The sequence below is a fragment of the Olea europaea genome, chromosome 11 (genome assembly GCF_002742605.1).
Source record: "Olea europaea var. sylvestris chromosome 11, O_europaea_v1, whole genome shotgun sequence".
Lineage (NCBI taxonomy): Eukaryota > Viridiplantae > Streptophyta > Magnoliopsida > Lamiales > Oleaceae > Olea > Olea europaea.
In genome coordinates this window covers 16,499,892-16,505,941 of record NC_036247.1, presented here as the reverse complement: position 1 = coordinate 16,505,941, position 6,050 = coordinate 16,499,892, and positions in this window count along the sequence as shown.

Below are 6,050 nucleotides of genomic sequence, written 5' to 3'. Positions count from 1 at the left end.
GTGGACGGTCTAAAACGAGCGGTTCAAAGGGGCGTGGGAGTAGCCCAACGATGCGGGACGGTGACGTTCGGAATCCGGCGGGTTGTTCGTAATCCGATTGTACAATAATTACCAACCGGTGCTCGTAAATGTATATGTAAAAGTGTATAAACTTGATTTGTGTATTGCAAATAAATGAGAGAGAGTTGAGTAAATATAGTCTTTAGTATTGATTCTTGCCTTAGCCTTTGACATTACACAACGGAAGTATTTATAGTGATACATATGAAATGGAAGCCCTTGGATGAAGTGGCACGTGGCCTCATCTCTTTAGTTCAAACGTCTTTTCTTAGGTATGGGGCTTGACTTGCTAGCTTACGGCGCATTTATTGCTTGCGCAGGACCTCCATACTAGTGACAAGACTTGACCTTTATGCTTGTGACAAACGTTCCATCAATCATTCGAATAAGATCTCTGAGCAGGCGATCTCTTGGGAGAAGTGACTGTGGAGGAAGCTCCTTATGGTTAAGAGGCTCGTGCATCGGTTTCGGGGCTTCGACCATTTGACAAATACTTCCACTTGAGGACCTCAGCTACATTCAATAGGTTCCATGCTTCGGGTCATGGGCCTTGGTAGTTGGACTTCGGCAGGCTCCCGTACATTGGATCGAGGAGCCTCGGCGGATGGACCTCGGCCTGAAGCACTTTGGATATAACCCACCTCGGCAATGTGTGCCACCTCGACAGGAATGCCACGTGGATCAGGATGAGCACCTCGGCAATGTGTGCCACGTGGATCAGGATTAGTGGGCCATTGGCCCAGGGTGGTAGGACAGGTGTGACAACACGCAACAATAGTCCCCCAAGTCCAAGTATAGATATTTATATCATGGTTGGAGTTTGAGAAGTGTTGCTGCGGGTGAGCGATGTAGTAGGCGAGGTGTCTGATCTCTGAAGATGAGCCGAGGTGGTTGAGGAACCGAACCTGCAAGGCTTTATTGCCGAATGGTGAAGAGGAAGCCGAGGTGGGTAAGGAACCGAACCTGCAAGGCTTGATGCTGAACGGTGAAGAGAGAAGCAGAGGTGGTTGAGGAACCGAACCTGCGAGGCCTAATTGCTGAATGGCGAAGAGGAAGCCGAGGTGGTTGAGGAACCGAACCTGCGAGGCTTGATTGTTGAATGGTGAAGAGGAAGCCGAGGTCCAATGGTAATGATTGTGCCTTGGCTGCTGTGCTAATGATTTGATATTTTGTGCTTGTTTTCGAGGAAAAGTGGCTGAACTGTTACGACTTCCAAGGCGCTGCTGTCGTTGAATTAAAAATGCAATTATGAGGGTAGCTGACGCTTCTAGAAGCAGACGCGTTGGAGAGGTGCGTGGGAGGCACGCATAAATCTGAAGCGTAGGATTTAAAAACCGTTTGAATTCAACGCCTCAGATTGGATCTGAAATGGAGGGCTCGGATTGACTGAGATTTGATCTGACGGCTGGGGTTCGTCTTGGACCTTTATAAAAGGCAAATAAATCCTAATTTTCAGGATTTTTGAACACTTTGCACTCCGAAACTCTCTCAAATCTCCAAATTTTCTGGCGTCGAGGTTGACTATAATATTAATTTCCGGCCAGTCTCCGTTTGTGTCGAATTTCCTTAGGTATTGTTTGCACAAAAACCCTTCTTACTGTCTTTTTTCTGAGAAAATGGAGTCCACTTCGGGTAGGGAGCTTGTTACAGTGGCGTCTTTAGACTATGGGGTCGATCACGGGGGGATGTCCGAGGTGGATAGGTATGCCATGGCCGAGGAGCCTGTAGATTATACCCAGGAGTGGGGGGCTTCTAGGGTGCCTTCGAATATGACGGGGAAGAGGTTGGGGGAACTTAGGGAGAGGTACAATGTATCCCACTACATAGAAATGTTAGTCCCCGAGCCGAATGAGTGGGCCTGCTATCCAAGGCCCGGTTGCGTGGCCGTCAGTGAATACCTGTTCAAGACAGGTATGCGTCTTCCTCTGCACCCCTTCTTTAGGGCGGTGCTTAGGAAATTCATGCTTTCGCCGACCCAAGTTCTGCCGAATGGGTGGAGCCAGCTGGTTGGCTCGTACTTCCTGTGGAAGGAAGTGTCACTTGGGAAGGACATGCCTCTTCATGTGTTCATGACCCTGTTCCAGCCCCGGGTAATTGAGAAGGAGTCAAGGGGGTGGTACTACCTCACGCCTTGGGGGGCTCACACACCCTTTGTGGTGGGACTTCCTTCCTCTATCAAGGGGTGGAAGGAGTCTTAGTTCTGGGTACGAGGTAAATGGCAGGCAGTGGAGGGGGACAAAGCCCTGTCATGCACAGTGCCGACCCAGTACTATGAAGCTCGTGAATCTCCCGACCTCTGCTTGTCTTTTGAAGTCAGAATATGAATTCGTCTAACTGTTGGGGGTTCCTTTGCAGATAGTAGTACGAGGTTCGAGCTCAGCAGGGAGGAATTCGAGGTGATAGAGGACATTTACAAGAGGCCTCTGAAGCTTCGCCACTTCGATCACCCGATTGATAGGAGCAGATACTTTCTGGACTTCGAACTGATGGCATCCAGAGGTAGGAAGACCCAACACTTAAATTTTCCTATCCCTTGTTTTTATACTGATGCTGATCTGACCTATTGTGCAGATAAATTCAAGAAGAGGGAGTACGCAGCTCCAGACATGGCCTCTATCTTGAAGGCCACGTCTACTGTGAAGGCGAGGCCCCTGAAGCCTGGGTCCAGCGGGGCAAAGGAAGTCCAAGGCAGGGTTGAGCGCCTGTCCAAGGACTGTACTCCCAGGGCTTCGGAGGAGGCAACTCCTCAGAGGCCAGAGAAGTTGAAGGAGCCTCGGGGCAAGGAGAAAGTCCCTGAGGAGACTAAGAAGAGGAAGCTGGTGCACATCTCCAGTTTAGCTGGAAAGTTTGGGACCTCAGTGTCCCATAGGGCCGAACAGACTGGCGAGCCGAAACTTCTTGTTGCAGCCTCCAAAGCCATCAAAATGGAGATGGTTAGAGAGGTAGAGGCTGAAGAAGCTAGAGCAGAGGCTGGAAGGCGAGCTGCAGAAGCTATCGAGGAGGAGGCAGTAAAGGAGAAGCCGGTGCGAGAGAAGGGGAAGTCTCCGAGCTTCCTAGCTGGGAGGGAAGAGGCACTGGCCCCAACCTTGGTGGAGGCTCTCTCTGAAGAAATCAGAAGTGACACCGAGAGCTTTTACAAGTTCTGAACGGAGAGGTGGCAACTGCATGCCTCCTCTTGCGATACCACCGACTTGACAAGGGCATTGGTGAGCCAGAGCGTCCGGACCTTTGGCCTCGCGCTCGAATGCAAGGAGACCTTGGGCAAATTTCAGATAAGGACCCAGGCCTCGGAGGGGAAGACTGCCTCCCTCGCAAAGAAGGTGAAAGCTACTAAGGCCAAGGCCGAAGAAGCCAAGGCCCAGAGAGATGAAGAGGCGGTGAAGCTTGAGTCTGCTCTGGCCCAGATCGAGGCCTTAAAGAAAGAAGTGTATGAGTCACAGTGCGAGGTGGCCTCCTTGACAAAGAAGGTGGAGGTCTCCAATGAGCACCAAAAGGTGACTACTGACACTCTTGAGAAGGCGAATCTCTCCTTGGCCGGTGCTCAAAATGCTTATCAGTTTCTCGAAGGCCAGGCAAAGTGGTACATGAACGACATCGCTGTCGCGAGAGAAGAGGCCCGAACTGCAAGGGAGGAGGCAGTGAAGGAATACATCGCCAATTTCCACACTACAGAGGAGTACAAGAGCTTCAGTTTGTACTGGAGGAACTTCGCCTATGCCGAAGTGCTGGAGCGGGCAGAGGAGCAGTATCCCAATTTGGACCTGGTTCAACTTAGGTCCGAATTTGTGGATGAGGTACCTCAGACCCCAGCTGAGGAGGTCCAGGGTGATGAAGAAGTTGATGCCGAAGCCCCAAGTGCTGAGGCAGAGGAAGCAACTACTGATGCCCAAGTTGCCGAAGCCCCAAGTGCTGAGGCGCCTCCGTCATCTAGCCAGTCATAGACTAGGTTTTACTTTTCAGTATTTTGGATGTAATGGCCAGAGGCCCTCTGTAATCTTCTTTGAAATATCAATATAATGTCTTTCTTCTTTCATTGTTGTTCTTTGTCCAAGTTTTTATATCTCGTTAAACAAATGAACTGGAACTTGATAGAAGTTTGAACTAAATAACTTTAACTTGGTACTTTGGCTCCAATCAATCAACTTTATGAGCCTCGGACTGAGATGAACATAACTTGAGTGACTGAACTGTGCGAACCTCGGACTTAAGCAAATTAACATGACTTAAGGAGATGAACTGTGCGAACCTCGGACTTAAGCACATTAACATAACTTAAGGAAATAAACTGTGTGAGCGTCGGACTTAAGCAAATTAACATGACTTAAGGAGATGAACAGTGGGAACCTCGGACTTAAGCCCATTAACATAACTTAAGGAGATGAACTGTGTGAACGTCAAACTTAAGCAAATTAACATGACTTAAAGAGATGAACTGTGTGAGCCTCGGACTGTAGCGGTTGTGGCTTCTCCCCTTGGCGTTCAGCAAGGCCAAAGGGAGGCATGTGCTAGCGCCTCGGAGTTCAAGCGAGGTGGCCCGAGGTGGGTCCTGAGCCTCTCCTCCGAGGTGACGACGCATCCCAGACATGGTGGATGGTGCAGCCATGTTGAGGCTTCTCTCCTTGGCGTTCAGCAAGGCCAAAGGGAGGCATGTGCTAGTGCCTCGGAGTTCAAGCGAGGTGGCCCAGAGGTGGGTCCCGAGCCTCTCCTCCGAGGTGACGACGCATCCCAGACATGGTGGATGGTGCAGCCATGTTGGGACTTCTCCCCTTGGCATTTAGCAAGGCCAAAAGGAGGCATGTGCTATCGCCTTGGAGTTCAAGCGAGGTGGCCCAGAGGTGGGTCCCGAGCCTCTCTTCCGAGGTGACGACGCAGTACAACACGATGATTTAATCAATGCATTTTATTGAGCCATAGAAATATTACAAAGGTTGGGGAAAGTCATCCAGCATTGTACAATTCATTGATAATAGATTCTGAGGTGTTCAATGTTCCATGGACGGGGTTGCGCCTTGCCGTCCATGTCTTCAATCCAGTAGGTTCCAGGTCGAATTTCTTCTCTGATTTTGTATGGACCTTCCCAATTCGGGCCTAGAGAACCGGAACCAGGTTCTTTTGAAGATAGGAAGACCGTCCTAAGAACAAGATCGTTGATTTGGAACGACTTCTTCTTGACTTTGGAGTTGAAGTACCTTGTCATCTTTCTTTGATAGGTGCCTAGCTTCACCTGGGAGTCATCCCTTCTCTCCTCAATGAAATAGAGGTCGAGCCTCCAGAGCTCGTCGTTGGTCACTTCGCTGAAGTGCAGACGTCGTGGAGATGGAAGTCCGACCTCCATGGGGCTCATCGCCTCAGTCCCATATGCCATGAGAAAAGGGGTCTCCCCAGTTGGGGTCCTGGTGGTGGTTCGGATTGCCCAAAGTACTTGGGGCAGCTCATCAACCCAAGCTCCCTTGGATACATCGAGCTTCCTTTTCAGGACGTGCTTGATTGTCTTGTTTACGGCTTCAACTTGGTCATTAGCTTGGGGGTGGTGAGGTGTAGAGAAGTGCTTCTTTATGCCGAGCTCTTCACACAGTTCTCTAGCCTTCTTGTTATCGAATTGTCTGCCATTGTCTGAGACAATCGAGTAGGGAATTCCGAACCGACAAATAATATTCTTCCATAGGAACTTGGAGGTGTTTGCTTCTGTGATTTTTGCCAGTCAGGGGCTGGAGACTGTAGTCAAATCTTGTGATGGTTGTCTTTGAACGGGGGAGAATCGTTGGCACTTATCACATTTTCGCACAAATTCGAGGGCATCCCGTTTCAGGGGAGGCCAGTAGTACCCTTACCTCAGTATTTTTTGTGCCAGAGATAGGCCTCCAAAGTGGTTGCCGCACACTCCTTTGTGGACTTCTCTTAGTATGTAGGTAGCCTCTTCTCCTCCGACGCATCGTAAGAGTGGAGAGGAGAAGCTTCTCTTGTAGAGAATGTCATCAATGAAGAGGAAA